The following is a 24,901-nucleotide window of genomic DNA, read 5'->3' as shown; positions in this document are numbered from 1 at the left end:
GCGCCCGCATTAAGCAACGATACCTGGCGACAAGCCAGCTGTCGCCAAGAAATTTCATACCGGTTGATTTCTCAGTGACACGCCGAGAACCACTACGATTCTTTGGAGATTCCTCACGATCATGCCCGCGACACCCCGGCGAACTGTCGGTGACAGCCTAGTCGCCGGCAGTCGCCTTAAAATCGCCGAAATGAGACAGGCCCTTTAATTTTAGCGTGCCCCAGACATAGAGATTTCATTTGAGATTGTCAATGAACTAAATGAACAGTTCTAATAATCATCAGGTCATCTTCTGGCCAGGCACGTTGCAGCACTCAAGACTGTTTAGTCAATTCAAAAATTTCCGATAGGCAGCCTTTCCAGTTTCTATATTCATTCACTCTCTCTGCAGATGCTGCCTGTCTTTTGGGGTATTTCAGGCATTGTCCATTACTTGATATTTTCATTAAACATTGTGTGACTTACGCTCTGATCTATCTTCTGTCCTCAAACATATCTGGCTATTTATATCTTCTCCAGACAGATCAACTGTGATTAACAAGACATCAAATATATTCTTTCAGCCCATTTGCCCACAATTCACATCACGCACTCGACCTTGGTCTCCATCCCTTCACAAACATATTTTTTGTTCTTCCTACTCCTCCCTCACCACTTCAAATTGGACATTTAACGTTTCTTTGTACTCCTGAATGGTCATCAATCTGAAACATTAATGCTACTTCATAGATGCTGACTAGCCTGCTATATATTTCCAATATTTTCTGTTTTGATGTCACATTATGTTATCTTTTGTGATAAAAGATAAACAAATGAGCATTATGATACTCAATGCTGCACAAATTAATTGAGAAGCTTAAATCCATCACTAATGGAAATGTTTCGTACCATTGTGATCATCAATTTGTCAGTAGCATTTAGTTAATCAATGGTAAACTGAGAGGTCAATAGTTTGAGGTTAAATTTATGATGAATATATTTTTTTAATCAAGAAAATTCATTGGCAGTCATCTTTCAAGATGTTAAACAAATTGTTAGGTTTCAGATAATCTGGGGAATATTCAGTTTAATTAGGTTTTTTTAAATTTGTCGTTATATTTCATTTGTCTGCCACCATAGATTTAGCAAATTCAAGTTCAGATTCAGTTAACAGTTTAACTTCATGCTACATTTTTACAATCTTGTTCTCAGCATTAAATATTTATATATTTCTGAGTGCAATATATTTAAAAAAAAAGAAAATTGGAGCCGAATAGTTTGGTGCGTTCTTGATCTCCCATATGATATGGACACCTGGTCAAAGTATCAGCCATACACTACTCCTGTTCTTGTGAGTGGGAGGCGGAGCTGTTTCAGAGTAGTGGCTACCATTTGCTGGTAACATACTGAGCTACCTGTTAGGTTGAACTGATGGATCTCTGGATGCAAGACCTTGAATGGGTAGAAATCAGATTGAAGTTGAGACCTTTTTTCCCTCCAAAGGAAAATTCCTAGTTTTCTGGGTGATTTCATAAAAGGTTACTGGTTGCACCTTTAATGACTCTTAATTAGGCTGCAGAATATCTGATAGAAATTATTGGTGCACATACCCACTATGAGAATTTAAAGTAGCAATCGACAGGAGACCGCTTTGGGTATATTTTAAGCAGTGTCTTGCCAATGGGCAAGCTGCTCCCTTATTTACAGACCTGCTTAGAAATTGCATTTGGTGAGCCTTGGGCACTGAGGGGATTTTCCATTGCAGACTGCCCGTCTTTCGATTGAGGAACTGGTGTCCTGTTGTTAAAAATCAATCATCCTATAGCCAGAATTGGGCAAGTCCTTGGTTAAATACACAGGGACCGGTGAGCAAATCAAGTTTGAAACTTGAGAAATCAGTACCTACAAAGCATTCACATGGAATTTCGTATATACAATTATTTACTTTCCAATAATAATTACTCCCACATTGAAATTCAAAAGCAGGAGATGAATTGTTATTTCTTAACAGATGGTGAAAAATTAGTTGTAATAATTCCTTTTCAAAAAGCCATGCACTGGAAAATCAAACAATGACACATTATCTGATTATTCGTGAGAATTTACATTTTATAAATGAAATGTATTAATTATTTATTAAAGGAATTAGTGGCATCCAAATTAAATGACAATGCTGACTGTCTATTTATTAAAATGCTACAAAGCTCATGACAGAAATAGCCATTACCTCTGAGAAATACTATTCCATGAATTATAATAAGAATAAGTCAAAATGCATCAAACTGATGCACACAGGTACTTAAAGTAGCAAGATATAGAAATGCAAATAAATAACCTTTTTTTTACTTTGAGGAACTTTAGGCTTCAATCGGAGCAATAATTTGTTTCTGAAATCCCTGAACGATGAACAAAAGATTTAAGCTGGTATTCAGGCAATGAAACCCAATTATTTTTGCATGAATGCCCAATGCAGATGGGAGTCTGAACAAAGAAGCATTGGAACAATATACAGTGCCCTCCATAATGTTTGTGACAAAGTCCCATCATTTATTTACTTGCCTCTGTACTCCACAATTTGAGGTTTGAAATAGAAAAAATCACATGTGGTTAAAGTGCACGTTGTCAGATTTTAATAAAGGCCATTTTTATACATTTTTGTTTCATCATAGAAATTACAGCAGTGTTTACACATAGTCCCCCCATTTCAGGGCACCATAATGTTTGGGACACAGCAATGTCGTACAAATGAAAGTAGTCACGTTTAGTATTTTGTCGCATATCCTTCGCATGCAATGACTGCTTGAAGTCTGCGGTTCATGGACATCACCAGTTGCTGGGTGTCTTCTCTGGTGATGCTCCCCCAGGCCTTTTATTGCAGCCATCTTTAGCTAATGCTTGTTTTGGGGGCGAGTCCCCTTCAGTTTTCTCTTCAGCATATAAAAGGCATGTTCAATTCTGTTCAGATCAGGTGATTGACTTGGCCACTCAAGAATTGACCATGTTTTGTTTTGAAAAACTCCTTTGTTGCTTTAGCAGTATGTTTGGGATCATTGTCTTGAACTGCCAGCCAATGAGTTTTGAGGCATTTATTTGAACTTGAGTAGATAGGATGTGTCTATACACTTCAGCATTTATTATTCTACTATCATCAGCAGTTGTATCATCAATGAAGATAAGTGAGCCAGTACCTTCAACAGCCATACATGCCCAGGCCATATCACCCCCACCACCGTGTTTCACAAATAAGGTGGTATGCTTTGGATCTTGGGCAGTCCCTTCTCTGCTCCATACTTTGCTCTTGCCATCACTCTGATATGTTAATCTTCGTCTAATCAATCCACTAGACCATTTTTTCAGAACTATGTTTGCATTTTAACTACTTCTTGGCAAACTGTAACCTGGCCATCCTATTTTTGCAGCTAACCAGTGGTTTGCATCTTGCAGTGTAGCCTCTGTATTTCTGTTCAAGTCTTCTGCGGACAGTGGTCATTGACAAATCCACATCCGACTCCTAGAAACATAGAAACATAGAAAATAGGTGCAGGAGTAGGCCATTCGGCCCTTCGAGCCTGCACCGCCATTCAATATGATCATGGCTGATCATCCAGCTCAGTAACCTGTACCTACCTTCTCTCCATACCCCCTGATCCCTTTAGCAAAAAGGGCCACATCTAACTCCCTCTTAAATATAGCCAATGAACTGGCCTGTCCTGAAGCGTGTTTCTGATCTGTCGGACAGGTGTTTGGGGATTTTTCTTCATTTCATTTCTTTATTATAGAGAGAATTCTGTCATCAGCTGTGGAGGTCTTCCTTGGCCTGCCAGTCGCTTTGTGATTAGTAAGCTCACCAGTGCTCTTTCTTCTTAATGATGTTCCAAACAGTTGATTTTGGTAAGCCTGAGGTTTAGTTGGTGTCTCTAACAGTTTTATTCTTGTTTCTCAGTCTCATAATGGCTTCCTTGACTTTTATTGTCACAACTTTGGTCCTCATATTGATAAACAGCAATAAAAGTTTCCAAAGGTGATGGAAAGACTGGAGGAAAAACTAGGTGCTGAGAGCTCTCTTATACCTGCATTAAGGAGGCACTTAAACACACCTGAGCAATTACAAACACCTGTAAAACCATGTGTTCCAAACATTATGGTGCCTTGAAATGGGAGGCTATGTAGAAATACAGCTGTAATTTCTACATGGTGAAACCAAAATGTATAAAAATACCCTTCGATTAAATCTGACAATGTGCACTTTAACCACATGAGATATTTTCTATTACAAATCTCAAATTGTGGAGTACAGAGGCAAATAAATAAATGATGGGTCTTTGTCCCAAACATTATGGAGGGCACTGTAAATACCACCATACTGCAGAGGGACATTACATATAAAGGAGCTATCAACATAATAGTTAACTTGCATATTGTGAGATAAAAGGCATCTGTCCAAATGGGCAGGCAAAATGCAGTAGCAAAACTTGTCAGCAGGAAACAAATGTATTAATACGATCCACCAAGAGATGTTGGGAGATGATAGTCATCCTGAAGTGTTTACAAGACTACATTCCATGGATTTCAACTTGTAATGTAGGTAAAGGCTAAAACAAAGAAATATCAATACCATGAGATATGTAAATACTGTCCAAATCTGGTGGCTCTAATGCACTTACTAATCATGTAATGTAATTGGTGTCATCTTAAGATGGCTCCTGAGTGATAATTCATACAATTGTCATTGTCTTTGTATTTAAGCATGCATAGCAATGCTGAACGTCATACTCTCAAGAGGAGTGTGTGGACCACACTAATAAAGGTGCTTCTCCAGGCAAAAATAATTGAAAATGTATGTTTCTGTTTTGGCTGAGAAGATTTTAACAATTTGCTTCACAATAAAAAAATAAATTGAAAAATGAGAATCATTGGTGAGGAACCAAGAATGCATGAAGTAGAACTGATTGCTGGAGGAGAGCAACGTGGAGAGAAATTAAATGAACACAAAAGGAAGATTATCGAGATGTGTAAATGGCCTGAGATTTTACCACGGCAACTGACTACCTCTGCACTATCATGGACATATTTTCTGATTGTGTCTTTTTGCACTCATGGCTTTATTTGCAGTCTTTTTCTTTTTTGCTGTCTTGTAGGATGTGCAATTTATTTATAATTTATATATAATTTATGATTTAGTGTGTTGTCTGAATCAATGTGCCAATTATGCTGCTGCTGGCAAAATTTATGTTATATCTGTAGCTCACCACACTTGTGCCTATGGCAATAAACATAACTTACTGTAGCTTGACTTGTCTTGTACGTAACAAGACAGATAGAAATCATTCAGCCCATTTGGGTTCATACTTGCTCCAAGTGCAGTTATCCCATCAGTCCCATTCCCCCTCTCATTCCTTGATATTCCTGAAACAATGTATTGTCTCACAAAGAATGGATCGACTAGGCTTATATTCACTGGAATTTAGAAGGTTAAGAGGTGATCTTGGAAACATATAAAATTCTAAAGGGATTGGACAGGATAGATGTAGGAAAAATGTTCCCGATGTTGGGGGAGTCCAGAACCAGGGATCACATAAGGAGTGAGTGGCCATTTAGGACTGAGATGAGGAAAAACTTTTTCACCAAGAGAGTTGTGAATCTGTGGAATTCTCTGCCACAGAAGGCAGTGGAGGCCAATTCACTAGGTGTTTTCAGGAGAGAGTTGGATATAGCTCTTCGGGCTAACAAAATCAGGGGATATGGGGATGCGTAACTCTCAGAAAGCCTTTGATAAGGTCCCAGAGGGAAGTTGGTGAGAAAATTTAGAGCACATGGTATTGTTGGAGGTAAGGTATTGACATGGATAGAGAATTGGTTGGCAGACAGGAAGCAAATAGTAGGAATAAATGGGCCCTTTTCAGAATGGAGGGCATTGGCGAGTGGAGTGCCGCAAGGCTCGGTGCTGGGGCCACAACTATTTATAATATATATTAATGATTTGGATGATGGAATTAGAAGTAACACTAGCAAGTTTGCAGATGACACAAAGCTGGGTGGCAGTGTGAACTGCGAAGAGGATGTTAGGAGGTTGCAGGGTGACGGACAGGTTGAGTGAGTGGGCAGATGCATGGCAGATGCAGTATAATGTAGATAAATGTGAGGTTATCCACTTTGGCAGCAAAAACAAGGAGGCGGATTATTATCTCAATGGTGTCAGATTAGGTAAAGGGGAAGTGCAATGAGACCTTGGTATCCTTGTACACCAGTCACTGAAAGTAAGTGTGCAGGTACAGTAGGCTGTGAAGAAAGCTAATGGCATGTTGGCCTTCATAATGAGAGGATTTGAGAATAGGAGCAAAGAGTTCCTTCTGCTGTTGTATAGGGCCCTGCTGAGACCACATCTGGAGTATTCTGGGTAGTTTTGGACATCTAATTTGAGGAAGGACGTCCTTACTATTGAGGCAGTGCAGCGTAGATTCACGAGGTTAATTGCTGGGATGGAGGGACTGACATATGAGGAAAGATTGGAGAGACTGGGTTTGTATTCACTGGAGTTTAGAAGGATTAGAGGGGATCTTATAAAGACGTATAAAATTATAAAAGGACTGGACAAGCTAGATGCAGGAAAAATGTTCCTAATGTTGGGGGATTCCAGAACCATGGGCCACAGTATAAGAATAAAGGGGAGGCCATTTAAAACTGAGGTGAGAAGAAACTTTTTCACCCAGAAAGTTGTGAATTCGTGGAATTCTCTGCCACAGAAGGCAGAGGAGACCAATTCACTTGATGAATTGAAAAGTGAGTTAGATAGAGCTTAGGGGCTAGTGGAATCAAGGGATATGGGGAGAAGGCAGGCACAAGTTACTGATTGTGGATGATTAGCCATGATCACGATGAATGGCGGTGCTGGCTCGAAGGGCCAGATGGCCTACACCTGCACCTATTTTCTGTGTTTCTATGCCCATTAACTCCCATTTGATTATTTACCCTATTGCCTTACGCCAGGGGTTAATTTACAATAACCAGTTAACCTACCAGAAGGTATCACAAAATGCTGGAGTAACTCAGCGGGTCAGGCAGCATCTCAGGAGAAAAGTAATGGGTGACGTTTCGGTTCAAGTCCCTTCTTCAGTCTGAAGAAGGGTCTCGAACTGAAACGTCACCCATTCCTTTTCTCCTGAGATGCTGCCTGACCCACTGAGTTACTCCAGCATTTTGTGATACCTTCGATTTGAACCAGCATCTGCAGTTATTTCCCTACACAGTTAACCTACCAGGGTCTACTTAGGAGGTTGGAGATAACTCCAAGCAAACAGAGTTTCCAAAGAAAATCTGAAAACTCCGCACTGTCAACACCTGATGTCAGGATTAAACTCAAACTCAGGTGCATGGAGCTGTAGGGAAGTGGTGCTCACTGCTGCACTGCCATGTCGATTAAAAGACTGAAGTCTCCTATTTGGTGACAAGGATGTATTGGTTTGTCTGAATGGCTGTAACTACTTTTTAGATTACAGAATAAAGTAGTAACAGAATAAAATATAAACAAAGAAGAATACAGAATGTTGGAATGAAAAAGTCTGGAATCAGTTTTGTTAAATGATTCTCTTAAAATATATTTTACTTATGTATTGTAAATATATTTGGTAAATCTAATATTTACATTGTTCCAGCAGCCCCAAAGTATTTTTTCCCCCCACTATTTTAGGAAACTTTTAAAAACATTTTGCAGTCAAAAGTGAAAAATCTATAAGGAACTGCCTTCTGTGGGGAAATAGATTGAAAATCTTAAACACATTTGTGAAATGGAAGGGATGAAAATGAATAACAAAGGATTATCATGCAGACTAAACATGGAACAATTCCTGAACTCAAGATTGGGCCTCAGTCACATTTATATTAAACTGTTGAGCTACAAGTAATTGTAAGGTCAGTGGCAATAATCTACAGAAGGCCACCAAGAGAGGAGAGCAAGATGATTGAGTGGGATAATGGGAAGACTTTCTCCCAAAGAATTCTGAGGAATTGTAGATAACCCCAGGTCAAATGACTTTATATACATGAATTTTTAATATTCAATCCCCAGCATGTGGCTTCTTTTCAGGTCCACTGTTCAAAACACTTGCAATGGTCTCTGGATTCTCTATTACAGTTTGTGCTGGTTGTTTATTTTTGCTTTCCTAACTGAATATTTTTCTATTTAAATAGAACATGGTCTCAACTTTGTTGTTGCCATTGAATGACCAAATAAACCTCAGGTTTATTAAACTTCCTTTGATTAAATAAAATAATTGAAATGCATTACTTTCTAATTCTCCAAAACATATTGTGCTTAAAAGTTTAAATACATTTGTTCTTTTTAACCTGCTGCTAAAAGGAAACAACTCTTGTATTAAACATGCCTGTTAGCATTTCTGAAGGAGCAATAAAACCTTCCATCTGTACATGGAATAATTGAATAGGAGAGTTGCAAAGCCCCGTGCTCCAATTTATCAGTATCTTGAGACCTTGCAGTTGTTAATTAATCTTGTGGTGGAGGGGGGCGGTGATTGTGAGTGAATCTTGTTGTTTGCTCATTAGTACTCAGCAGTTTATTTCAAATCTGTGAGATATTCATTCTTCACTGAAATATTGAGAGTTCCTGAATAAATTCTTCTTCTTATAAACAAGTCAGATATCATTGCAAAATTTAGTTTTTACTCAACTTCCTGGCAAAATATTAAATCTGTGAGTGATGTCTGGCCATTAAAATGTTTACAGATGTTGGACATGGTTAATGAACAAAAACCAGAAGCTTTTTTTTTCAGTTACTTAGAGTCATAGAGTGATGCAGTGTGGAAACAGGCCCTTCAGCTCAACTTGCCCACACCAGCCAACAATATCCCCGCTACGCAAGTCCCAACTGCCTGTGTTTGGTCCATATCCCTCCAAACCTGTCCTATCCATGTACTTGTCTAACTGTTTCTTAAATGTTGGGATAGTCCCTGCCTCAACTACCTCCTCTGGCAGCTTGTTCCATACACCCACCACCTTTTGTGTGAAAACTTTACCCCTCGGATTTCCACTAAATCTTTTCCCCTTCACCTTAAACCTATGTTCTCTAGTCCTCGATTCACCTCCTCTGGGAAAGAAACTGTGCATCTACCTGATCTATTCCTACTTACAAAATAGAAACGTGTCCAACTTCACACGATCAAAAGCCTGCTCACCCATAACTCCATATTCAATATAAAAGTCAACTCAATCTGTTTTTCGTCAATAATTGCAGACGCATTTGAAACAGTAAGGTATTGAAATGTTTGATTCATTGTGGACATTCAAATAAATATTGAATGAAGGAAATCAAACTTTATTCTATTGAGCAAAATTGGACTATTTAATCTTTGTAACAAAATGTGAACAAAATGAAAATGGTGCTCATGGGTAGACTTTTCTGTGAAGAAAAGAAATGAACCACTTTTCTGTGATCAAGTTTTTTACATAGTAATCAAAGATCATGCTAAATGTATGCAAATATTTTCTTAAATGCTGTTTAAAAAATGATAGGAAATGCTTGAAACTTAATTGCAACAAAAAAAATATTTAAACTTCTTGATGCTGAGAGAAATGCAATTCCCATTACCTGGAACCATTTGGCTATTATGGGACATAAATGGTAAAACCATTCTGCAAAATAAACAAAGAGCAAAATCACTGAATATCATTGGTTCTGTGATGCCACGACGTATCTCTGTGATACTCCCTATTGTTTCTCCGTGTGGGCATGTAAAAAAAAACTACTAGAGGAACTGAGCAGGTCAGCTAACATCTATGGAGGCAGAGGGACTCCCTCAGGTCAACACTCTGCATCAGGACATGAAATGCCGATTTTTACCTCTGCCTTCACAGATGCTAACACATTGAGTTCTTCCAGCAGTTTGTGTTTTGCTCCAAATTCCGGCATCTGCAGTCTTGTGTCGCAATATGTTGAAGAAATTAAATAGGGTGTGCGTGTATTTTTCATCGGGCATATCAATTCAAAAGCATCAGAAAGTGGTGGTGACAACTTGTCAACATTGTGACAAAGCTCTCAAATCCAAAAAAACCCAAATAGCTGCCAAGTTATTAATTGAAAACTAAACTTTGTTATTGTCTTTAATTATCACATTGAACTGGTTCATACTCTTTCTGATAAGTTTTGACTGCATAAATAAAATATATTTTCTATAACGCTGAGGTGAAAGATGAAACTAGTTAACTGTCCAGCCTATTCCAAGTGGTGTTCTCAACAAGAAGTCACTAAATGTAAAATTACCATATTATGTTCACCAGAATTCTTGTAAATTAAGTGTTTCTTCCTCCAAGAATTTAAGGCAATTTTCACATTAAAAACATTTTGATATAGAAAAAGTGCACTCAAAACTCATAACATGGATTCCAGTGTAGTTCTCTTGTCCTGCATTTCTTCAAATAATTACATTATTTAGAGAGGTTTCCAACACCCATGCGTGGAAATAGAAATGGCTGGTACCAACGTATAGTTTGCCTGCTTCCTCTCTGATTTTGCAGCCAGTTTCTCATTGATGCCACATGATAGATTTCATTCAACTGTCAGCTTAATCCCTCTTCTCCCTCTCCTGTGTTGTGTCATGAATCCTAGAGTAATTTTGTTTGTGTTCCCATTCGTCTATTCCATATTGTTCTTATTGATTTGCAACTGCACTCATTAAATTTTGATTGTTTTTGTTGGCTTACCATCCTACCATCATTAAGTCATTTGTTCTCAGATGTTTCAGCAACTTTTTCACTAATTTGCTTCAGCTAAACTTCAATAGTTTTGTTTATATCCTTAATCATTTACATAAACCGTTAAAAGCAACATCACAACAATGGTACCTACTGCAGCTTCTAGAGAGAATGTAAAAACTCCGTACAGATAGCAACCATAGTCAGGATCAAACCCGGGTCACTGGCGCTGTAAGGCAGCAACTCTTCTGCTATACCACCGTGTCCGCAGTGAGTTCAGCCGCTAAAATGTTCTTCCACAACTCACTCTTCCTTCTATGCATTTCCTATAGCTACCCATTTGATCAATTTTTAATCTCTTCCCGTGGTGATGGTGCCAAAATGTTGCGATAAGTTAACAACTGGTGAAGCATTAAGAGTTCAAATTGAGCCGCAAAATAGGATCTGGACATGGCACATGCTTAGCACTATATTGTTCCAAATATCATAGAGATAAGTATACCTTTTTTGACAGAATATGTAACGTTTTTTGCCCCTTTGCCCCTGAAAACTCCGTGCCTTTCAATGAAATATTCTTATAGATGTCTCTTTTTCAATTAGAATAAAACCCATTTGAATACTTCCTTCCTCATGAAGTTTCCCAATCTGGTAATACACTAAAATCTCATTTATACCTTATCTGGTGTTTTATTTTAATATTTGCTTCTCCTTAATTACAACAAATTTATTCTGTTTAAATAGATTTTATGAGAAATGGTAAAATATTACTTTCAGGAAGAAATGATTGATAAAATATTAAGCCACATAATTCCACAAAAATCACACAAGTGAAATTAAAGCCTTAACAATTGCCGCTTGATCTGATAAAACCTACTCATCAATACTTTTCAGTCCCTATTTTACAAGTTATCGTAAAGTTGATATTCTGTACTTTCTGATTTCCTAGATTAGAATTTGTGCTTGGTAAAACATAAATCGTACATGTTTTAGTCATTTGATTAATTTTAATGTGGACATTTTTTATACCATTCCTTCCGTTCTATTGAATTTTCATCAGTTCTTATGTCCGTTTCTCTTTCTATCAAGGGTATCAACCTATTGTACAATTTAATTAGCAAAAGAACCATAGGGGATATCAGGATGATTTTCTTTAAACACTGAGCCATTCTGACATACCAGTTTCTGAATAGACATCCCCTCCATCATGTTGGCGACCTCCTTCTAACTCTGTAACATTGTCTATCTTCTCAGATCATCGGATGCTGAAACCTGCTTTTAATACCTCCGGACATGATTATTTCACTTCTCTGTTACACACAACCTCCCATCATTCACCTTTCAAAAATCTAAGACTTGCCTTGCTCGGCTCACCCACACCTCCTGTGCACACTCACGTACCTTATCTCCTAATCCAGCAACATCATAATTTTTAAATTGCTGATCTCTTTTTAAACCCCTTCTTGGCCTTGAGGGTCAATATTTACAGAACCTCTCATCCCCCATTATCTCGGAGATCTCTGCATTCTGGTCCTGTGTGCAATTTCACCCCAGTTTGACCCATCTCAAAACCTAACACAATGATCAAACATTTTGGCCGCTAGAGCTGATATCTTAATACATGGTTCTTGGACTAAATATATCTTGGTACAATTCCATGAAGATTGCTACATTAAAGATGTTATATAAATATAAATTGTAGCTCAACTGTGACTTTGAAGAATAATAGTTGCAAATTCAATACTAATGTTTCATCAAGAAAATTGGATGTAGTTGCAAAAGGAAAACTGCTGGATTTAGGATCGGAGCAGAGTAATAGGACTAATTAGGTGAAGAATTAACATAATGGCCTTCATTTCTGGATCATTTCATGATTAATTCTCTTGATGTGACGTAGAAAACATTTTAGAAATATGCATGACAGCCTAGTTTAGAAACAGCTCAATCCAAGACCGCAAGAAATTGCAGAGAGTTGTGGATGCAGCCCAGACCATCATGTCAACCAATCTCCCTTCCAGTGACTCCAGTTCACACTTCACGCTGCCTCGGCTAGGCCACCAGCAGAATCAAGGATAGTCTCACCTCAACCAATCCTTCTTCTCCCCTCTCCCATCAGGCAAGAGGTACAAAAGTTTCAAAACGCACACCTCCATATTCAGGGACAGTTTCTTCCCATAATCAGGCAACTGAATGGTCCTCCCATCAGCTGGAGTGCAGTCCTGACCTCCATCTACCTCATTGGAGACCTTTGAACTATTTTTAATCAGACTTTACCTTGCACAAAATGTTGTACACTTTATCCTTTATTTGTGCACTGTGGACGGTTTGGCTGCAAACATGTTTAGTGTTCTTGTTGACTGGGTAGCATTAAAAAAAAATCCACTATACCATATGACATTAATAAACTCAACTAAGTGAAAATCTTATGTTCTTAAATGTACTTTAATTTATCTGATTTTTGGTCCCCATCAATGATGTTTTATTTTTACCCTATGAATATTTGTTATGTTAGTCATTTGAGAAGCTTGTAGAGAAAGGTTTTCTCCTACATACCAAAGAGACGCACGCTTGTGAGTCAATTTGCCTCTGTAAACTGCCCCTAACATGCAGGTAGTGGAAGATAATGTGGGGTAACATGGAACTAGTGCAACCAGTGGTCGGTGGGCTGATGGGTTGGCTTCCATGATGTATCGAGAAAAAATAAGAGAAACTAAAACTTCCCAAATGATGAACATACCAAATATTTATCGAATCAGAGCTCTTGCCACAGTTTTTTTCTTAATAGACAATAGACAATAGACAATAGGTGCAGGTGTAGGCCATTCAGCCCTTCGAGCCAGCACCGCCATTCAATGCGATCATGGCTGATCACTCTTAATCAGTACCCTGTTCCTGCCTTCTCCCCATACCCCCTCACTCCGGTATCCTTAAGAGCTCTATCCAGCTCTCTCTTGAAGCATCCAACAAACTGGCCTCCACTGCCTTCTGAGGCAGAGAATTCCACACCTTCACCACTCTCTGACTGAAAAAGTTCTTCCTCATCTCCGTTCTAAGTGGCCTACCCCTTATTCTTAAACTGTGGCCCCTTGTTCTGGACTCCCCCAACATTGGGAACATGTTTCCTGCCTCTAATGTGTCCAATCCCCTAATTATCTTATATGTTTCAATAAGATCCCCCCTCATCCTTCTAAATTCCAGTGTATACAAGCCTAATTGCTCCAGCCTTTCAACATACGACAGTCCCACCATTCCGGGAATTAACCTAGTGAACCTATGCTGCACGCCCTCAATAGCAAGAATATCCTTCCTCAAATTTGGAGACCAAAACTGCACACAGTACTCAAGGTGCGGTCTCACCAGGGCCCGGTACAACTGTACAAGGACCTCTTTGCTCCTATACTCAACTCCTCTTGTTATGAAGGCCAACATTCCATTGGCTTTCTTCACTGCCTGCTGTACCTGCATGCTTCCTTTCAGTGACTGATGCACTAGGACACCCAGATCTCGTTGAACATCCCCTCTTCCTAACTGGCAGTAAAACTTGAAACATTGCCACAATACTGCACAATTATAACTGACTGGAAAGCAATGTTTCTTTAAAATGACTGTCCTTTCCAAATTTAGCTTTAGATTACAAAACACTGATGGTTTTGGACTTGGAATTCTATTTCAACCTTTAAGAAATTGCAGTACTACCTTTCTATTTCACTTGTCAATGATTCATTGGTTACCATGTCAATTTTTGCACCAGATCTTTTATCAGCTGTTTCATAAATAGCATTGTACTGGTCATCAGTATTGTTGATTACCTCTCACATCTAAGCCACACAGTACCTCACATTTGTCATTTTCACTTCATCTCATTTGTCTTACTTTTGCAGCCACTTTCAAACTCTACATTGGTCTATTTAGGAGGTTTGCACTGGATATATCTATAACAAGGAGTTATTATGTTGAAGGTGAGGAGATGAGTAAAGAGGTATATATTTCTTGGACAGTTTCCTAATACAGATCCATACCCAGAAATCTTTGCTGGAATTGATCTTACATAGTCTTCTTTTGGAAACAAGATTAAGGTTTGGATGTGAATCTTTCTATTGTTAAATAACACTACAATATGTAAAATCACACAATAACAATGGTGACTGAGTTGACACAAAAGACAACTATCAGCAATGGGACCACACTTTGGCATGTCATCAAAATTTGCAGAATAAAAGGTAGATGGCAAAAGGCTTAAGGAGGAAGAAGCTGAAAAAAATCAGAATGTTAATTGTAAAATCAATGCCATTTAGCATATTATTCTCATTGGAACTGGAGATAATTCAGTTTGGACTCTGCATGGGAATCATGTACAAAGGTTGAACCCTCTTGGTTTCTGAAGTCTATACTTTTTCTCATTTCTTCATGTTACAAAGCTAATAATAATTTGACCTTGATTCACTCTTTCAAGTGTTTCCAACAGTGTAAGTGCTGTCAGTTGAATAAAATTTGTATTTATTTGCATATATTAATTTATTTCCTGCTCTAGCATAGCGATGAATTTACATTCCCTAAGTAATATATCCATTACAATAGAAAGGATGAAAGGAGCATTGTTAAAATAGTAGTGAAACAGATAAAATATTTGATAAATTCCTCCGGAGATCAAATTCCTTTCTGCTCAGATTTGGCACAGTAACTGAGACAGTCTATGAGATTAGAATGTACAATTAAAAATGAAGGAATAATAAGTCAGAAGTTAAAGCCTGAAAAGAAAACATCCAGCAAATTATTCAGGAAGAAAATTCTGAGCAAGTGCAAAAGGCAAAAGCAATCTAAGAGTAATAATCAAAGTAGCCTTTCCAGTAGAAAGGCAATTCAATGCAAATAATTGAAGAATTCTAAATTGAGAATTCTAATTTGTCAGACATTTAGAGTGACACACAATCATTCATAATGCACGGGGTTACAAAGGAATTGTCAGAAAATAGCCTTGTGAAGATTTCAACTAACTTTTGAATGAAATGTTAATCCAGCCTGGTGTGCAAGACAATTTTGGTTAAAATAAAATAGATTCTGTATTGATAGTAAGATCAGTTATTCATCCAAGGTGCTGTTTCTCTTTAGTTTAAAAATAAATCTTTTGGGGTTTTTTTGCTTCATAGAAATTCATTAAAATCATGCATGTATACCAAAAATGTTTCAGGAGAAAAGATTTAAAAATACTTTAGAGATAGATTTATATCTTCAGTCTGTGTTTCCCTGCAAAAGATTTTCAGCAAAAACATTTCAATATATTAAAGATCTGCAACTAAATTCTAGTCGCGGTACAGAAGAGGCTCCAATTGTTGAAAGCCCAATATCTGGCGTCAGACTAATTTCCCATCTGACTACCCTAATTGACTACCCTAATCACAGCATATTTGACTGCAAACTTTTAGGTTGTTCCCCAGGATTTTTTACCCAGGTAAGAGTAGGATGGATTCTCCGCTACATGTCAACAATTATATTGGCTGCTGAAGAAACAAAAATCTACTTTCTCTTTAGCCTACTCTATCACTTCCAGATCATTAGAAATTTCTAGGCTGCCCCAGCATTTTAAATTTCACAGTATTACTTGTTATTTTATTCCATCTCGACCCGACATGCCTCAAGCTGGAGTGACCCAAGACAATGGAATCAATCCTAAAAACACCTCTTCCCTTCTCTCTCCTCTCTCAAGCTGCAGTTTACAACTTCACTCCTTGTTCAAGCTTTGAATGACTTGTTCAAGCTTTCGATGACTTGCCAGAGTTTGGTTGATTGTTTTTTGCAACTCAGTTTCACATTCTGTGTCTTGGTGTTCCTATGAAATTCCTTGGACATTTTTATAATGTGAAAGCTTTGATTTCAGTGCAGAAAAAGTAGCTTGCTTTAATTATTAATGATAAATAAAATCAGAAAACGCTGGCAACACTCAGCACAACAGAGAAATAATGTTTCAGGCCAAATGCCATTCGTCAGAATTGATGAATAATTGCTGCCGAACCTGCTGAGTCTTTCCGTGTTAGTTCATATTCCAAGCACTGGCAGTTTAAACACTAAAATTCAATTGCTTTAAGAAATAGAGACAGAGGAAGGCTAAAAGATGCCAGTATAAATATTTTATATTAGTATTTTCTATTAAATTTGTAGAGTTAATTTTCATTATCATTTAAATAAAAACACCTTTGATCCCTGTGGCACACCATTTTCTCATCTCAAATCCCCAACAATATTTTTCGAGCCCTCTCCCCTTCCTCATACTCCAACCACACTAGAGCAGCAGGGTGAGATCAATCTTGCATTTGTTCCCTTGGCTGGACACATCCACGGCACCACAGTTGGCACCTTTTAATTGTATGAGTTATTGAAATAATAACCACTTCAGGAAATATAACAAGCTCAATGATAAGTCAGCAACAGGAAGTCCCTCTGTGCACTTTTGGTAAGTGAAGATAAGCAGTTTACATTGTTGTTACTTAATTTTAATTAACAACACGAGGCATATAAAGGTGTGTAAAATAATGAGAGACATTGATAGGGTGTCTTGTCAGATCTTTTTTCCCCATGGTAGGCATATCAAAACAAAGAAACCAGAGGTTGAAGGTGAGAGGAAGATTTAAGTGGGATTTGAAGGGAATATTTTCCACCCAAACTGGTTGATATTTTGAATGTGCTGTTATAATCAAACAGTATGAACACAATGCTCCAATTTAAAGTCATAGCTCTCCCTCTCTTTTTCCCCTACCCCTCAACAGTGTGCACATATTACTCTGACCATTTTCCACCACCCTCATCATCCTGCTCCATTTCCCTCCTTCGTAGGGTCATCCCCCATCCCAGTGGCCCAAACCCCTTTTATCCTCCCTTCTACCCCTCCCCCTTGTTCCCTTTCACCCACATCCATCCCACTCCTATAATATTACACCCCTTAGTCTCTTCCTCTGTCTCTACCTTCAAGCAAATTATGTTTCCAATTGGCTTGTTTGTCTTGGATTCCATGTGATTCAACTTTCAAATAAGCCGACAAGTGGATGCCTCACCCAGGTCCATGTGGACATCATCCACTGCATCCTCTATGCCTCTTCAAATGTCTGATTTTGAGGAGAGGCAATTTCCCATGCACAAAGCCATGCTGACTATCCCTAATCAGTCCTTGCCTTTCCAAATGCACGCAGATCTTATCCCTCATAACCCCCTTCAATAAATTACAATCACTGATGTTAGCCACATGGGTCTGCAGGTTCCTGGCATTTCTTTGCGGCATTTCTTAAATAAAGGCTCCACGTTAGCCACCAACTGGCCTTCCGGCATCTCAGCTGTGGCTATTGATGACAAAAATATCTCTGGCAGTGGTCCTGCAATATCTTCACCAGCTCAGCACAATACCACAGGAAGCACTTGATCAGGTGCCCATGGATTTATCAACCTTCATGCACTTTATGACCCCAGCATTTATTCTTCTGTCATAGGTAATTATCTCAGAGATCACTATTAACACCTCCAATTTTTCTACCAACCATGTCTTTCTCTGTCGTAATTGCAGAGCAGAAAATATTATTTAGGATCTTGCCCACCTCCTGTGACTCAACACACAGGTGACCTTGCTGTTCCTTCGGGTGCCTTGGTCTCTCCTTATTCAATTGAATCTTTTGCGGCACATGAGCCATGTACAGCTGCTCTTGCAAGCCCTAAAAGAATCATTTGAGGAATAACTGCATTTTTGGGTCGTCTTGGGTTATCTTCAGTCAATACCCTTGTCTCCTGTACTCAACAGCATTTTGATCAAATTTCTTGTTGCCAATTTGTCTCAAAAAACTGGAAGTGAAATTTAGCTGCCAGTCATTGCTGCCTGATTAACCAAGAAATGTGAATTACAATAAATGGGTTAAGGAGAATGACAAACCGTCTGCAAAGTGGCATTTAAGTGGCTCGGATAGGCACGCGGGGATGGAAGGATATGAATTATGTACGAGCAGCATTTTGTGTCTAACAGATAACAGTCAGTCTTGCTATCACATTTGGCACAGACATTGTGGGCTGAAGGGCCTGTTTCTGTGCTAAGCATACCGGGTCTGCCATTTGTTAGCGTCAGAACTTCCTTCATCTTCACCCTGTGCCACACATTGGCACTCAATGCAAGTCACTTCATCAGGTAGCTGAAATTCATCACTCAGCCTTTAGAAAAATGCATATTGATCTCTTCCCAACTATATATAGCATGCAGCCATATTGACTGTCTTCTCCTTGCAATTACATTGTTTAATCAAAACAATCAAGAATGATTCTTTAAACACTTTATGTCAGTTTTACAAAATCAGGGCATATTCATGAGGAAGCTAGTTTTGCTCAATGAAATGTAACTTGGATAATCACTTCTATTTTTGATGGAAAATTGAGAATATGATTGCCAGCAGAAAAGTCTCATTTGAAAGGTAAACAGTGGAGAGGGCATGTTGAATAATAACTAATCCTGTCATGCATACCAATCAGTTTTCACACCTGTAAATGATTTGTGCTGAGATAGTCTCTCCTTCTTGGAAATTTTCCAACAGCATCTATAGCAGTGTGCAAATTAAACTTGATCAATTAAAATGCAACTTGGAACAGGAGTTTCAGATTTTATTTTCTCCATTTTTTGAAAGATAGTTGATTGGATTAAATCTAAGAGAGTGGCCGAATCATGCTTAACTGAAGCCAATGATGCTTGAAAGGTATTGGCAGTTTTAAGTTTAAGATGTGTATTATTATTCTCTGTACCAAGTGCAGTGAAAAGCTTTATTCTGGATGCTATTCAATTGGATCAGATAATACAATACATAAATAAAATGAAATCAAACTCAAGTACAATAGATAGAGCAAAGGGAATGATAAAGAGTGCAGAATATAGTTCGCATCATTGAATCCATAACAGTCCCATGTCCGCAACAGGGTGGAGGTGAATCAGACAATAGCCTAGTTTGTGGAAGAACTCTTCAGAAGTTTGAGGGGAAGAAGCTGCCCCTGAGCTTGGTGGTTTGTGCTTTCAAGTTTCCATACATATGACCTTTCCACTTTCATTGCCTTGGACATGGATGTTTGAAATATTCTGATGTCCTCCTGCCATTGACTCGCTATATAATCCAGTAAAAAAGCTTTGATTTGCTGGATGTCTCCTTTAAAAAGCATTGCCAACCTACTGGAAACTGATAGCTGTAGGTAGTTTATTAAAATGATTTCACTTTTCACTTTTAATTATTTGTTAGTACTCAAGATGATATTAATTATATTTTATATATTTTTAAAAATATTTTGAAATATTATTCAAATGTCTGATTATTTGAGACATTTGAAACTCCACAAATGACCTTGGCAGTGGGTGAAGTGACTAAACCTATCAGTGCTTTCTAGGGGGAAGAAGTTTGGATGAACCTTCAGTGGTTCTTTACTACTTGAAGCCTGCACCACCTCACAGGCAGCTCTGGATGCAAATTGTCTGACAAGGAGGAGCCAGCGCTGCCGTCGCAGCTGCGGCTTGCCTGCAGTCCGTCTGTCTTTTGTGTTGTTTGTTGTTTTTGTATGAATTGTAGTTTTAATATGGTGTAGTGTTTGTATGTTATGTTTGGGGGAGGGGGTGGGAGGGAACGGGAACTGTAAAAAATTCTCTCTCCCGAACGGAGACGCGACCTTTGTTTCTGTGTCGTGTCTCCGTTCCCACTGCGGCCTACCACCGGCCATGCACCTGGGACCACCTGGGGCTCTGGTTCGCAGAGCCCACGGCCCGGACGCACCACCTGCGGCGCTGGCTGCCTGCGGATGCTGCGGGAGCGGCTGCGACTCGTCTCCGGAGGTTCCGGCGCGGGCCGCGTGGACGTCGGAAGCCCGCAGGCCCCTGGGTGGGGGCCGACATCGGGAGCACCGGCAGCGGCAGAGGCAGCGTGTTCGCCCGCCCCGAATCGCGGGGCTTGGGTCGGCCCACCGCGGACCTTTCACCGTCCGGCGCGGCCTAAAATAGGCCGCGGACCTTTCACCGTCCGGCGCAGCGCTCCAATGTCGTGAGCCCCGACCGCCCCGACGTGGCAAGTTCAACAGCCTGACCTCGGGAGAAGACGGCAGGGAAGAGAAAAGACATTCTGGCCTTCCATCACAGTGAGAAGGGACTGGAGGAGACTCACTGTGATGGATGTTTCTTTTGTTTGGTGTTAGTGTATGATTGTGTGTGTTATTGCATTTTTATTGATTATTCTTATTGGTCTTAGTGTTTCAACTGCGGGTAATGTTTCATTTCACTACACATTTATGTGTATGTGACAAATAAACGACTATTGACTATTGACTATTGAAACAGACCTTCTATGCCCAAGACCAGATGGATGGGGACTGCAGGTACTGAGTCCAACACAATCAGGTCCTATATTTGTATTGAAGCACTTTAATGTTCACTATTATATTTTACCATAAGTTGAATTTCAATGATTTTAAATGTTATACTTGCACTGGATTGGTACACAAAGGCAAATGACTTTCCAAATCAGTGACCGACTATACTCCAAAATGTTCTGTTTTATATGACAAATCAGAGCATGTGCACAAATGCTGAATTCAATAGTTTTCATTGATGGAATGAAAGATACAGCATGGAAACAGGCCCTTTGGCCCACCGATGTTCATGCTGGGCATCAACCACATGTTCTTTCTAGTTCAACATTATCCCACATTCTCATCCACTCCCTGCACATTCGGGGCAATTTTAGAGGCTAATTAATCTACAAACCTGCACATGTGGGGAAAACTGGAAACCCACACGGTCACAGGTAGAATGTACAAACTCCACAGAGACAGGAACTGAAGTCAGGATTGAATCTGTGTCTCTGGCACTGAGAGGCAGCAGCTCTACCAGCTGCGCCAATGGTGCACCGAGTCATAGTTTAAATGCATTTACCACAACCCCAAGTCAAACTGATTGATCACTTTTTCCTTTTGCGAAAGAAGACCTCGCGAAGATTTTAAAATAACTGTTGGAAAACATTTTCTGTTTAGTGTCAAATTTTGTGCCAAGTTTAATAGAAAGGTACACACCTTTGTGCACACAGATCAAGTAGAATATGAATTTGCATTAATTAAAAATATATATTTTACTATGATTGTGAGAGTAAAGCAAATTATGCTGTAGAACTCAAGCCTAAATGTGTGGGCTTCAGATAAACAGTTTAAGTCCATTCTGTCATGCATAATTTATTGGAGTAAGATAATAATGTGAAGTAAAATTTGTTTAAACGAACTGGGAGCAGCGGTGTTCACTGCATGAACACAGCTGAGTGGAATAGAATTTATGAGTAATTTGTTGCAATTAACTGCAGGCAATGCTGTATCTTTATCTTTCAATTATTAAAATTCAATCAAACTGCCACATATCTAAACTCAGCTGAACTGAAATAGGGATAAATATACTGGAAGGTTGAATATGGTGGTGAATGCAAAAGTGAAAACATTGTCCTGTGAGAATTAGTGGGAATGAAACAAGACAGATCTGGATGACGTACCTTTTTGGTTGGATGAAAGAAAATGGCTTACTTTTCCAAATACTTGCTCATAAGGCCTGAGGATGTATTGAATTGCTTAACAGCCAATAAAGTAATTAAATTACAGTATCTGCAGAAAGCACGAAACATAAAAGCCCTTTTTAATACAAGTTTCCCAAAAACAAGTGTGTGTTAATTATCAATTAATCTGTTTTTCATTGAAGAAGAAATATTGGCTGGGACACTGAGAACAACTTCGCATTCTTCTTAGCAATAGTGCCTTGGGATTTTTCCAGAACAGTTAAAAGAGCATTTGGGACATTATGTCAATTTATCATCTGCCATTGCAATTCTCACTTAGTACAGGTGAGGAGCATCAACCTCAATGTGTGTTTCTCTCTGGAACAATACTTGAACCCAGAATCTTTGACCCAGAGCTCCATACTGGCCAAAGCTCGAAGTGTGTGCATAAATTTATAGATAAAGGTGGGAGGCATTTTTTGTTTTGTGAGACATACTCGTTAAGGAGGAACTAAATAGAATATAATTTGGTGTAGACTTGTACTGGTAGGCTCTGAACACATTTCAACAGGACACCAAGAAATTTTAAATAAGTGTGTGTACTTTATCCTAATGTAATAGCAAAACACACCACCTCATGTCGCTTATATTATGTGCACACATTATGTTCTAAATCCAGACGATCTGTGCACTTAGAACAATAAGTACACCTCATTACAGTTGAGCAGCTGATAAAGAATATGGCTTTTTTTGTGCAAATTATATTGTTACAAGAAGTTCAAAAATGATTCAAGAAATGTGCTTGTGAAAATATTTACTACTGAAAACTAAATCAGGTTGCAGCACTTCTGCAGACCATTTCCTCAGAGGCTGTGATCGAGAAGCTGCAACGGCACCTCTCCGTACATGGCTCCCCTGCACGTATTCAGTCTGACAACGGCAGGCAATTCACCAGCAAAGCATTTAAGAACTTTGCTAAACGATGGAACTTCCAACACATTACCAGCAGCCCCGAATTCCCGCAGTCCAATGGGCTCGCCGAACGCGCTGTCCGGAGTGCGAAACAACTAATGGAACGAGCCTACCTTGCCAAATCCGACGTATACCTGGACTTACTCAATCTACGGAACATTGTACGGGATCCTGTCCTAGGCTCGCCAGCCCAGCGACTAATGTCTCGCCAAACCCGTGCTCCCCTGCCTATCTCTCAGCAGCTACTCTAGCCGCACGTTCGGTCCCCGCCCGTGGTGCAGCAGCAACTACAACTTCAACGGGACACACAGAAGCGGTTCTTCGACAAGTCCAGTAAGCCACTCACACCTCTTGCACATGGACAAGTGGTTCGTCTGCAAACCGACAAGGGCCATACACGACTGGGACACATTTACGGCCCTTCCAAGGAGCCACGTTCATACCTGGTCAAAGTGGACGGGGTCATTTACAGACGCAACCATCAACACATCCTTCCGGTGAAGGAACTGCATCCTGCGACTCCGAGTCCTGATGCCCCGCATCTCGTGTTCACTCCCACAGTTGATTCACCACCAACCGTTGTTCCTGCCGTGTGTTCCCCGCGTCGGTCGGTGCCTGGCGCGCCCATGTCATCTCCCACTAGTCCTGTCAAGTCGCCTGTTGCGTCCCCACTCTCCTCCCCATCTGTTCTCCCACGAAAAGAGGTGAGGCGGTCTCTTACCGCACGAGCGCCGGACGGGTTTGTAGGCCACCCGTTAGATATGGCGATTTTGTGTAACTTTGCTAGTATATTCTTCACATTTTTGTTTTTTCATTGCTTAAGCTACCGTTGTTCCTTTATTTCTACAAGAAGAGATGTAGATGGGCTATTGCATGCTAGCCAATCATAGTGCTTGTTAGTAGTAGTCCCGCCTAGTACATGCTTTATAATATTAAGAACTCGCCTACGTCAGGCAGTAGATGTAGCAGCTCGGAGCTGTAATGTACTGCAGGTCCTATGATGTAAGTGCTTCAATAAAATGATGCGTTGCATCTTAGCGTATCCTTAAGTACTTTATTACAAGCACCTTTAATAATAAAAAGAATCAATTAGTGTTATCAACTTGGAATTTATACGAATTTTCATCACACAAACTTCTATTGGAAAGGAAAATATGGTGTTTAGATTTAGGTTTAAGCTAATTGTAGTCATGTGAACAGAGGTTCGGTGAAAAGCTTTGCTTTGCATGCCCAAAGCTGAGCAGCAACCTTCGGCTTGATTGCTTTGGGCACCATTCCAAGAGGCAGAGTACGTGAACCGGACACGGCCAACAGTGGCATGTAGTGGTGGACCAGTGGTGGTGGATGCAAATGGCTTTGCTTGGCCTGGTCGACCCTGAAATACTGCCAGAATAATGAGACTTTTTGGTGGTCAAGAACTCTACTTTTACAACAATTTGCAGACTTGAATCTCGATAGATGACACCAAAATATGGTGACTCTTGTATACCATCTCAGTGTGTTATTCCTATACACTTGTACTTAACTAAGATTGTGCTTATGTATACTGATATTTTTACTGAACTGTATGCAAAAAAAGGCATTTCACTGATAGTCGGTACATGTGTCATTGCAGTAATACTCTCCATAAATACATTAAGCCAAACACAAAATGGATAAAACAATACTGCATGTCCAACCATAAAAAGTGTGTTCACTATTATTAGCACGAACCAGTAACTTCC

At 39.4% G+C, this 24,901-nt stretch overlaps 1 protein-coding gene across 1 annotated transcript in view; it reads right to left on the bottom strand.

Annotated features, from left to right (window-relative positions):
- LOC144595762 (low-density lipoprotein receptor-related protein 1-like) overlaps nt 1-24,901 on the bottom strand; it is a 1,259,652-nt gene that overhangs the window by 850,154 nt on the left and 384,597 nt on the right. The gene's annotated exons all lie outside the window — the stretch shown is intronic.

Source organism: Rhinoraja longicauda, chromosome 8 (genome assembly GCF_053455715.1).
Source record: "Rhinoraja longicauda isolate Sanriku21f chromosome 8, sRhiLon1.1, whole genome shotgun sequence".
NCBI lineage: Eukaryota > Metazoa > Chordata > Chondrichthyes > Rajiformes > Arhynchobatidae > Rhinoraja > Rhinoraja longicauda.
The sequence above is the reverse complement of the archived record's forward strand: the minus strand, read 5'-3'. Positions and strand labels throughout refer to the sequence as shown.